At 39.5% G+C, this 12,800-nt stretch overlaps 1 pseudogene; it reads left to right on the top strand.

The window, feature by feature from the left end:
• The first annotated feature begins 969 nt into the window (after positions 1-969).
• Positions 970-1,736, top strand: LOC106795849 (leucoanthocyanidin dioxygenase-like; annotated as a pseudogene).
• Positions 1,737-12,800: the final 11,064 nt, after the last annotated feature.

Here is a 12,800-nt window from a genome sequence, read left to right as displayed (position 1 = left end):
CTAAAAAGAAGAAATGACATATATTGCATGTTGTGGAAAGTGTAATTTAATAATCCCAAACAATTTGACAGCATTCAAAGCACAGGCTCACAAGTTGAGAACTTACCGCCTCCATCACTAACTTTACAGATTCACCAATTACATTCATTAATTTGTGATCATCTACCACACAATCTCGAATTTCCCGGATAGGGGTGAAATTGACACATGAAGATTCATGAGATAATGTTCATGCAACAAACAAGTAATGATTGAACCTTATTTATTCATCCAATTCAATATGAAATGACTGATCAAGGGATACAACACATGTCCATTTTTTAAGGAATAAACAAATATGAAATGATGCCTACCTTCTCTAAGCTGTGCTTGCTCCAAAGCCTATAAGCACAATTTGAGCTCCTTATTCTCTGCAGTCAAACCCGTAGTGTCTCTCTGCATCATATTAGGTATTGATAGATTTGATGCTTTGCTTTTTTCTTATTTCCCTTATTATGCATGCATACAAAATTGAATTTAGTTAAAATACTAAGAGTAATGCTACATAGTTAAAATAGTTTGATTGAATTCAGCCAAACTATGCAAAAGCACGAATTTGAGTTTTGAATCTGTAATATCTTACTCAAAGAGTCTTGCTCTTATGGATAGCGGCAAGAGCCAATGAAAACAAGGGAACCTAGCAATGGCGGATACCTGGATAATTACAATTTCTATATTCTAGTCACTATTTTAGTATATTGTAAGTTACTTTCCTTTAATGCCACTACATTAGTTAAGAATAGTCATTGCCTCATTATTTTTAGCAGAAGAAATTTATAAGAGACCAAGGATAAGATATTCTATTATAGAAAGAGAAAAACAAGCACAAACTTTATGCCAAGCTTAGTCTGTCCTGAATTTTCTGTGATCTGTCTTGAAGTGTTTGTGAAATTGGCCAAACTTTTCTAATTATTTTGTGGGATTTAGGCAATGAACCATGGGATGAAAAGCTCATTTCAGGACAAAGTGAGACAAGTTTCAAAGCAATTCTTTCAACTTCTAAAGGAAGAAAAGCAAAAATGTGCTAGGGAAAGGGAACCAAACAATATTGAAGGATATGGCAATGATATAATATATTCAAAAAATCAGAGGCTTGATTGGACTGACAGAGTATACCTGAAAGTGCTTCCTGAAGATCAGAGGAAGTTCAAATTTTGGCCTCAAAACCCCAATGATTTCAGGTATGCATTCTTGTCCCCTCCAACTCCCAATGAATGTTCTTTTTTACATGAAGTAACTAACTAGTACTCTAGTACCTCCAACCCATTTTATCTCTCTATTAATTTTCTTCTTTTACAAGTGCGTATTAGAACTTTATCCAAATTAGGCACAAGCATAACATTATTATTTTTGGCAAAGGAATGAGCAATTTCCTCCATTTCTCTTGGGTTAGTGGCACGAGTATTTAATCTCAATGAATATATTTCTCAATGCAGGAATATTGTCCTACAGTATACTGAATGCATAAGACTACTAAGTGAAGTAATTATTAAGGCCACGACAAAGTTACTGAACTTGGAAGAGGACTGCTTCCTAAATGAATGTGGAGAGAGAGAGCTGTTATGTTTCTGAGATTCAACTACTACCCTCCATGTCCAATGCCTAATGGTCTCAGCTTGAAGCCACATGCGGATGGATCCACCATTACTTTTCTATTGCAAGATAAACTATTAAACAAGTGGCCTCAGATATCTTAAGAAGGGGGGTTGAATTAAGATATTGCAAACTATTTCCCCAATTAAAATTCTATTTCAATTTCAATGCAAGTTGCAAGTTCCCTTAAAAATGAACTCTTAAATAACGATTCAAATAGAATAATCTGAATATAAATATAAAGCAATAATAAATAAACGAGTTTAAGGGAAGAGAAAGTGCAAACTCAGATTTATATTGGTTCGACCACACCCTTGTGCCTACGTCCAGTCCCTAAGCAACCTGCTTAAGAGTTCCACTATCTTGTAAAATCCTTTTACAAGTTCTGAACACACAAGGACAATCCTTCCTTTGTGTTCAGATTTCTTTACAACAAGAGACCCTCGGTCTCTCAATTCCCTTTGAGAATTTAGAAAGTAGAGAAGAATAAATCTCTATTGAAAGAGATAGATTGTACAATCTGAGCACTCAATTAATTCCTTATTGAATTGCAAGTGTATTGGCTAAGGAATTCTTAAGAGGATAAAATGTTTTTGCTTTTTGAGAGAATAAGAATTTTTGTTATGAAAATCTCTGAGCAAATTCGTGTTGCAGGTCACATATAAATAGACCTTTGGTGGCCATGTAAAAACCATTTGAAAAGATGTGACTCTTAGAAATAATTTTCTGAAAATCTCCTCTGGTAATCGATTACAGGATTTGTGTAATCGATTACAGGCTTTAAAATTTGAATTAAAACGTTTATTAACTACTGGTAATTGATTACCAATATTGTGTAATCGATTACACAGTCTAAAATTTGAATTCAAATTTTAATGGCTGTTGTAAATCATTTTTTGCCACTGGTAATCGATTACATCCTCTAGTAATCGATTACCAGAGAGTAAATCTCTTGAAAAAGACTTTTTAACATAAATTTCTTGGCCAAACCTTTTGCTATTTCAATTAGGAATTCCCTTCCTAAAATACTAGTGATCATCTTGATGTTGTATCTTGTATTCTTGAATCATTGTCTTGAATTAAACTTGAGAAGCGCATTTGCATCAAATCATCACGATCATCATCAAAACATCAAAGTCATTTGCTTCTACAATCTACCCCTTTTTGATGATGACAATCTAAGTCCTGAAATCAAGATACAAACAATGTATATGCATAATATATTACGTTCACTCCCCCTATGTTTTGGAATTGATGATCACTTGATTTCTAAGCTTTTTCTAAGCTTCTCTACCACCCCATTTTTCTCCCCCTTTGGCAACATCAAAAAGCCAAAGTTCGTGGGAATCAATATAGATAATATAATGAAGTGGACAAAGATCCATCATAAGTCATAACCAACCAAAATCATAAATAAGTCATAACCAAAATATAATCCAAACAGTCATAATTCAAAACCACATAAAATCCATACCAAAAGATAAATAGAGTGCATAAAATGATAACTTAAATACCATAGCCAAAATACACGGCTTAAAAGAAAAATTAGAAACTAAACTCTAAGAAGGTGGAGGTGGTGGTGGAAGATCGAAGCTCTGACGAATATAACCCACATCTTCTTCAAGCTGTGTGAGACGGATATCCATTCCGGTAAAGCGATTATCCAATGAATCAAAACGTTCTCCAACATAAGTACGAAGTCCCCGTAACTCGGAAAGAACTTCTGTCATGAGGGCTGAATCATCTTGCTGAGGAGGAGGAGAAGGAGTATGCTCATCTTGTGGAGGAAGTGCATCTTTCTTCAGCCATTGACCATTCCGATCCTTATGGTATCCAAAAGAAGTGACTGCACCAGCACCAATAGCAAAGGAGTGCTTGACTTGAACAAAAGGTTCATCATCAAGCGGAATTTGAAAATGACGGAAAAACAGAGTGACCAATTGAGGGTAAGGGAGAGGTGCATTGGCCCGTAATGCCTTATGCATTCGGTACCGAACCAAGTGAGCCCAGTCAATCTGACGACCGGTAAGGAAAGCCCACATTAAAATCAAGTCCTCCTCAGAGTCTTGAGCCAAATTTGAAGACCGGGGAAGTAAAATTCTAACAATAATGTAGTGCATGATGCGATTATCAAAGGCCAATGATCCGGCCAGCAATCTACCGGTCATTTCATCCTGGTCATTACAAATCATAGGGCGAGCATCATGACTAGAATAATCAAATTTCCAGTCATCAACAATGGTGCCCTCAAAAAGTGCACCTTGACTGGGTAATTTAGTCAAAGAAAAGAACAATGATTGATCAATGATCATGGAAATACCATGCACCTTAGAAGAAATAATGCCATCCTCAATTTTTAAATTGTAGTAAAAGACTTTGACAAGTTCAGGATAATAAGGCAATTTTAAAGACATGAAATCAACCAAGCCAGAGTTTTGAAACACTTGATAACAACCAAATGTCTCATCATTGAAGAAATCTATGTCTAGGTACTTAGGGTCTAAAATGATCCTAGAAGAAAATTGAGAAAGGTACCGTAGACGATGATCATCAGAAGAAAACAAAGTGGATGATCTTGGAGATGATAAAGATGTAGAAGCAAAGCTTCATGGTGAATCAAAGGTGATTCAAAGGTGTTTTGATGATAACAAAAGATGATGACAAAAAGCTCAAAGATCAATCAAAGAACAACTCAAGTGAATCAAGATAAGAATCAAGAAGAATTCAAGACTCAAGAAGAAAGTTAAGAGTCAAGAATCAAGATTCAAGGTTCAAGATCTCAAAAATCAAGATCAAGATTCAAGACTCAAGATTCAAGAATCAAGAGAAGGCTTAATCAAGATAAGTATAAAATTTTTTTCTCAAAAATTGAGTAGCACATGATTTTTCTCAAAACATGTTTACCAAAGAGTTTTTACTCTCTGGTAATCGATTACCAGTAGCAAAATTGTTTTGAAAAAGTTTTCAAATTGAATTTACAACGTTCCAATTAATTTCAAAAAGCAGTAATCGATTACAATGTTTTGGTAATCGATTACCAGTGCCTTTGAACGTTGAAATTCAAATTCAAATGTGAAGAGTCACATCCTTTCACATAAAAGCTTTGTGTAATCGATTACACTGATTTGGTAATCGATTACCAGTGACTGTTTCTGAATAAAATCAAAAGATGTAACTCTTTAAAAGGTTTTTGACTTTTTCAAATTGGTTTTAAGTTTTTCTAAAAGTTATAACTCTTCTAAATGGTTGTCTTGACCAGACATGAAGAGTCTATAAAAGCAAGGCTTTGTTTTGCATTTCAATAATCTTGAACACTTATTTCATACAATCCTTTACAAGCCTTGAATCTCTTTGAACTTCTTCTTCTTCTTTGTACCAAAAGCTTTCTGAAGTTTTCTGGTTTTCCAAACCTTGAAAACCTGTGCTATTCATCTTTTCATTCTCTTCTCCCTTTGCCAAAAAGAATTCGCCAAGGACTAACCGCCTTAATTCTTTTTGTGTCTCTCTTCTCCCTTTTCCAAAAGAACAAAGGACTAACCACCTAAATTCTTTTGTGTCTCCCTTCTCCCTTGTCAAAGAATTCAAAACGACACAGTCTGAGAATTCTTTTGATTCTTCCCATTCCCTTATACAAAAGTGTTCAAAGGACTAACCGCCTGAGAATTCTTTTGTATCCCCATTCACAAAGTATCAAAGGTTTAACCGCCTGAGATCTTTGTCTTAACACATTGGAGGGTACATCCTTTGTGGTACAAGCAGAGGGTACATCTACTTGGGTTTGACTGAGAACAAGAGAGGGTACATCTCTTGTGGATCAGTTCTAGTGGAGGGTACATCCATTAGGTTCAAAGAGAACAAGGGAGGGTACATCCCTTGTGGATCTTTGCTTGTAAAAGGATTTTTACAAAGTTGAAAAGAAATCTCAAGGGCTGCAGGTCGCTTGGGGACTGGATGTAGGCACGGGTTGTTGCCGAACCAGTATAAAAACTCTTGTGTGCTTGTCTCCTTCTTCCCTACTCTTTTAATTTCCGCTGTGCATTTAATTTCCGCTTTTACTTTCTGTTAAGTTTCTCTTCTACTCGATATTCTCTTAACAACATAAGTAAAAGCCTTAGAAGAGTAAATTTTTAATTAGTAAAGGTTCAGGAATAATTAATTCAACCCCCTTCTTAATTAGTCCTTGATTCTTGAACTCTTGACCTCCCCGAGAAAGGAGTTTCTTGATGATATTGCAGATACTTTGGAAGATACACAAAATGAAGAAAGAAATCTAAAAAGAAAAAGAGATGATGAAGACAAGGATGATCAAGATGACACAACACAAGAAAATGATAATCTTCCCAAAGAATGGAAAACTTCAAGAAATCATCCTCTTGACAACATCATCGGTGATATCTCAAAAGGGGTAACAATTAGACACTCTCTTAAAAATTTATGCAATAATATGGCCTTTGTTTCATTAATAGAACCGAAAAACTTTAAGGAAGCTATTATAGATGACCATTGAATAATAGCTATGCAAGAAGAATTAAATCAATTTGAAAGAAATGATGTATGGGAATTAGTAGAAAAACCTTCAGATTATCCAATCATAGGAACTAAGTGGGTATTTAGAAATAAATTGGATGAAAATGGTATAGTAATTTGGAATAAAGTTAGACTTGTAGCAAAAGGATATAACCAAGAAGAAGGTATAGACTATGAAGAAACTTTTGCACCTGTAGCTAGATTAGAAGCCATTAGAATGTTATTAGCATATGCATCTATTATGAATTTTAAACTTTATCAAATGGATGCCAAGAGTGCTTTCTTAAATGGTCTAATTTAGGAGGAGGTATATGTGGAACAACCTCCTGGGTTTGAAGACTCACAAAAACCAGATCATGTCTGTCGCAACCTACCCTTCGGCGGGAGGGCGACGCGTGACTCGCGGGATGCGTGTTCCACGAAAGGAATACGCGCGGAGTCGCCACCAACGTTTATTTGAGGAAAACGTCGGAAAAACCGGAAAAGACGCGATCTACGAACTTTTAAGTGAAAGGTTCGGGAGTTGTTTTTACGCACGGGGAAGGTATTAGCACCCCACACGTCCGTCCCAAGGGACGACAGCCTTTAATCGAATGTGCAAACATGACTTTGATTTTTTATGTTCCCTTTTTATGTCTCTATATCCTTTATATCATTTTTATATTTTTTCTCTTTTTGTGGTCGACAAGGGTGTTTCCCTTTGCTCCTACGTATTCCTCAATTGCGATGAGGAAATCAGACCTACGTAGTTCTTTCTTAACAAGTGATTCTTTTTTTACTTAAAAGGTGATCATTTTAAGGCGTTGGACCTTGAAAATGATCCATCTTACTTAATGAGAAATTGAAATGATAAACTTCAAAAACCTATTTTTTATGGACGAGCTTGACTAGGCGAGTTGATTTTAGCCTTAGTTTCACTTTAGTTATTAGTCAATTCGGTTTAAGAATGAGAAATCCCAAAGAGAAAACGTCCGATTGATTTTCCGCTTTATTTTACCTAAAGATGTTTTTTTTGATTATTATATTATTATTTTACCTCTTTTTTTGATTTCCAACGTGGTTACGGCACGACCGAACGGTCGGAATTCATTTTAACCGAAGTTAACGGATAATACAATTCAAACGTTCGGTGGAAATTTATTTTATTTTTAAGTTAAGCGAGAAATGACTTAAGTAAAATGGCTTAAGCACGTCAAAAGGGGGGTATAAAAAGTAAACGAAACGAGAATAGAAATACACAAAACACAATGTGGACCACTACGGGTACATGAAATGAAACGAAAAGCTTGGTTCGAGGTACTTACCCGTTGAAGATCGAAGAACCATGAAGAACGAATGAAGAACGTCGAAGAACGGTTGAAACCTTTGCGAAATTCCTCACGGAATGCTGTCCGTCATGGACGAACCAGCGGTCCACCCGCCCTGGCACCAGCGCAGATACCTCCTGCGGGCGATCGTCGGGATAGAAGTGCCTAAGGGGCTGAACCCTTTTCTTCTTCACTTCCTCCCCTATTTATAGCAAAATAGGGGAGATGCTTGCCGCCCAGCTCGCCTAGGCGAGCAGGGTTGCTTCCTCCAGAAGCAACAGCCTTCTGGAGGAATATTCTGGAGGGCCCAAGTGGGCCTGGTTGCTATTTGCACCCCCATTTTTACTAAGTACACCCCCCTTGCCCTTTTTTTTTGGTGATTCTTTTTTTCGTAAAGTTACGGAAACTTACGAATTTCGTAACGATACTTGTTTTCTTTCCGTAATGTTACGGAACCTTGTGGATTACATAATCATCCCCTTTTTGACTTACGGAATGTTATGGAACCTCACTTATTTATGCAACGATGCTTCCATTTGATTTCCGGTGTGTCACGGAACCTTACGGATTGTGCATCAATATTTTCTTTTGTTTTTCGGCATGTCCCGGAATTTCACAAATTGCCTAATGATGGGTGCCAAGAACCTCACAAGGACCACAGAAAGGTCGCATGTCATTAAGCAAACGTCCCCGGACGAAATTAGGGTATGACAGTTGCCCCTCTTTACTTGTTTTTTATTGGAAATAAAAGGAAAGTAAAGATAAGACACTAATTTCGTTCCTCTCGGTTGACGAGAGTCGCGGGTGACCATAAAATTTCCGCATGCAAATGACTTGTTGTTCCCGGAATTTCACAAATTTCCTAATGATGGGTGCCAAGCACCTCACAAGGACCAAAGAAAAGTCGCATGTCATCAAGCAAAGGTCCCCGGACGAAATTAGGGTATGACACTAATTTCGTTCCTCTGGGTTGACGAGAGTCGCGGGTGACCATAAAATTTCCGCATGCAAATGACTTGTTGTTCCCGGAATTTCACAAATTGCCTAATGATGGGTGCCAAGCACCTCACAAGGACCAAAGAAAAGTCGCATGCCATCAAGCAAAGGTCCCTGGACGAAATTAGGGTATGACACTAATTTCGTTCCTCTCGGTTGACGAGAGTCGCGGGTGACCATAAAATTTCCGCATGCAAATGACTTGTTGTTCCCAGAGGAACAAAAGGTGCAGAAGACTATGTCAGTCTCTGCATGCTATCAAGCGTTCTGTCTTACAGATAGCAAAAGAATGTTTATACGGATAACCACTCGGGTATTTCCGCCCGTCAGCATGACTCAAAAGTCAGTATGACAGATCTTGTAAGTGCGGAAGATGATGTAAATCTCCGCGTGTCAACGGGCTTGTCGGCCGCAATTGACGAAGGGTGCAGAATGACCACATTGGCCGCTGCTTGTCATCGGGCCCGCCGCCTCTGGATGACAAAAGGGTGCGGATAATCGTAAGGTGTCTCCGCGTGTCATCAGGCCCGCCGCCTCTGGATGACACAAGGGTGCAGAATGACCAAATTTTGTCTCTGCGTGTCATCGGGCCCGCCGCCTCTGGATGACAAAAGGGTGCGGATAACCGTAAGGTATCTCCGCGTGTGATCGGGCCCGCCGCCTCCGGATGACACAAGGGTGCAGAATGACCAAATTTTGTCTCTGCGTGTCATCGGGCCCGTCGCCTCTGGATGACAAAAGGGTGCGGATAACCGTAAGGTATCTCCGCGTGTCATCGGGCCCGCCGCCTCTGGATGACACAAGGGTGCAGAATGACCAAATTTTGTCTCTGCGTGTCATCGGGCCTGCCGCCTCTGGATGACAAAAGGGTGCGGATAACCGTAAGGTATCTCCGCGTGTTACCAGCTCTTGGGTCATGGCAACAAAAGGTGGTGTGGTCGACAAAAGCGAGGCTCTTGCTCCTACGTATCCTCCAATGAGGAACTCAGACCTACGTAGTTCTGGATAACTTGTGAGACTTGAAAAAGTCTCCACCGGAAGATGCTGACATCTCCGGAAAAGGCGCTGATGACCACATTGGCCTCTGCTCATCAATCACACTTTGGGTCACTGAATGACGAGGTGCGTATAACTGTAAGGTGTCTCCGCGGGTTACCAGCTCTTGGGTCATGGCAACAAAAGGTGGTGTGGTCGACAAAAGCGAGGCTCTTGCTCCTACGTATCCTCCAATGAGGAACTCAGACCTACGTAGTTCTGGATAACTTGTGAGACTTGAAAAAGTCTCGGTGTTTTCTCCACTAAAATGCAAACATGCTTTAGCAAAGAGACAAATATTCCAACCGATTAGAGCAGCATATGCTTTTTTGAGTGACAAACAATGCGTCTACCAGGGAAGGAGAGTCTGCTGATGAAATCCCCCATAGCCATAAATGAGATTTTGGATGTTAGCATTTCGTTTCTAAATGACCATTTAGAGGAAACACTGGGTTCGACAAAAATAGAAGAAATCCACTCAAAGTGTATCAATCTCGCACAAGTAAGTGTTTCATCCTAATTCCGAACCATAGATATGTCATGACTTGACTTTGCAAATTATTTCCTATCAAATAAAAAATTACATGCGTGATCATGGATCAATAGGACTTCCCTTGGGAATGGGTTCTCTTGATGGGTTTTTCGGCTTTTGTGTGTTTTTGGATTTTGATTTTTTGTCGGCTTTTTCCTTTTCTGTTTTTGTTTAGTGCGGGGCGAAAAAGTCGCTAGCGCACAGGATTTTGGTTGGTAATCAAAGGGAGAAGACCACTTTTAGGTCATGGTTTCCCTTCTTTTTCTTTTGTTCATTTGGTGACAATTCTGTATTATTCAGATATTGTCTGGTCCAAAGACCTCTCTGTACATTTCTTCTGGTTTCTTTGACCAGGAGCTTTCTTCTTTTTTACTTTCTCCCATTCTTTGGTTGGGAATTTTCTTTCTTTTCTTTTTTGCTTTCTCCCACTCTTTGATTGGGAATTTCCTCTCTTTTCTTTTTGCTTTCTCCCACTCTTTGATTGGGAATTTCCTTTCTTCTCTTTTTTTTCTTTCTTTGATTGGAAATTTCCGTTCCTTCTTTTTTTATTTTCGAGAGTAAGGATTGACATTCTCACCCTGGGTCAAGGTTCATGGTGAGTCAGGATTTTGGCTCAAGGTTTGTAGAATGGCTAGACATGATACATGTCGGGGTTTGGTTTGGCTCAAGGATAAAAGGGATGCCCCACATTATTTCCATGACACAAATGCAAAAATGATGATTTGGAAATTTTATGCAAAACTGGTCATGCATGCACCTATGCGGACACTCAAGTGTCAAATTTTTATGGTCATGTGATGCTAGGGCTCAGGATTCATTTCCTCTATTTTAAATCAACCCAATGTTTCCAAAATATGTTCTTTTATCAATTTGTGCATTCATCCGAGTCCATTTCGGGCGTCTGGGAAAATTTCACAGCGTTCACCCTTCGGGTGTACACACACATTTTTTTCAAAAACTAGCTATGATCAGCGAATTTTTCTTCAAAGAAAAGTTGGAAGTCATCTCTTTTCAAAAGCATGTTGGCTTTTCAGCTAGACTACTTATTTTTTTTTTGTCTTTTTTTTTATTTGTTTATTTCTTTTTCTTGTTTGTTTTTTTTTTGTTGTTTTTTCTTTCCCTTTTTTTTTTCATGAGGTATTTTGCTACCTAAACATGTGTATATTTTTGTGAGGTATTTTTGCTATATACATGCATATCCAAGGTATCTTGCTACCTAAACATACATATATATATTTTGGGAGGTATCTTTTTGCTACATACATGCATATCTAAGGTATCTTGCTACCTAAACATACATATATATATATTTTGTGAAGTGTGTTTTTGTTTACATACATGCATATCTAAGGTATCTTCACTACCTAAACATACATATATATATATTGTGACGTATGACTACCTTCCGAGCTTGCGCTTGTTTTATTTAAATTCCCAGGATCATGAGCAACTAGGTGCGTCCTACTATAAAAAGTGATCAAATAACAAGCATAGATTCAAAAGGTACTAGGTTGCCTCCTAGTAGCGCTTCTTTAACGTCTTTAGCTGGACGCCTTATGACTTGTCGGTCACGGACCTAATACTTTGCTTACCTTTGGCTTTGGATTTGTTAGCCTGCTGGTCGGCCATGTGTCGTAGGCAACGCTCTAACCTTTTTATGGATGAGCTGAGGTGAACTCTAGAGGTGGTGGCGGTGAGTCTATTGCCCGCTACCGGCCATCCCAATGCTGCTGTGGTGTTTCGCCCTGCGTCTGCCTGGGGGTGCAGTACTTCTTGATGAAAGCTCGATTGGTAGGAGGCCTGATGACCTTGCTGGGGGCGACAGGCACTCCCTAGAACTGACAGAGACCCGTATTTAGAGCTGGCAACTCCAAGACCCTGTTGACCTTCTTCGGGTCCACTAGGTGTCTTGCGGGCACAATCCCTGCAAACAATAGATGACATCAGAAATCAGTTGGGGGAGGTGCATACTTACCTATGCCACGACGACATGAACTTGCTGGGGGGAACGGGCGCCCTGTAGGGCCGACAGAGGCCCGTAACCAGAGCTGGAAACCCCAGGGCCCTGTTGGACATCTTCAGGTCTACTGGGTGTCTTTGTGGGTTCGATCCCTGCAAACAATAGATGGTATCAGAAATCAGTTGAACCATATGCATACATACCCATGTTGGGACGACACAGACCAATTGATACTTTTGCAGGGGGAGATTGGCATTGCGGTCACTGGGCAGAATATTGCTAAGTAGCAATGTCATCTATATCTGTGTAAGAGTGGTCATGTTGGTGCGCATGATCCGCACTCGTCTCTTTGCAACAGCACGGGTGAAATCTTGCCCCGGTATGCATAGTAGCCGCGTGATAGCCTCCCTCTCAGGTTGTGCTTGCACAGTTGGTCGCCCTCCAATATCAGGGGGGTGGCCCAAAAACTGATAAAAGGAAACCACTGGCCCCTTAACCGGGAGCGCGAGTCTCGGTTAAGCTTTTAAGGGCAGAGGACCTTAAATTATCTTAAGGTGTGGATATGGGGCCCCCTGAGAGTGAGGACACGTAGTCCTCTAAAGGCGAGGGCGTGTAGCCCTCTGAAGTTCAGGACGTGTCGCCTTTTGAAGGCGAGGGAGTGTAGTCCTATGATGGCAAAGACATGCAATCCTCTAAAGGTGAGGGCATGTCCCCCTTTGAAAATGGGGAACATGTAGTCCTTTGATGGCGAGGACGTGTAGTCCTCTAAAGGTGAGGACGTGTAGTCCTCTGAAGGTGAGGGCGTGTAGCC

This window comes from Glycine max, chromosome 14, assembly GCF_000004515.6.
Source record: "Glycine max cultivar Williams 82 chromosome 14, Glycine_max_v4.0, whole genome shotgun sequence".
Classification (NCBI taxonomy): Eukaryota; Viridiplantae; Streptophyta; class Magnoliopsida; order Fabales; family Fabaceae; genus Glycine; species Glycine max.
This window is presented reverse-complemented; position numbering and strand designations above follow the sequence as displayed.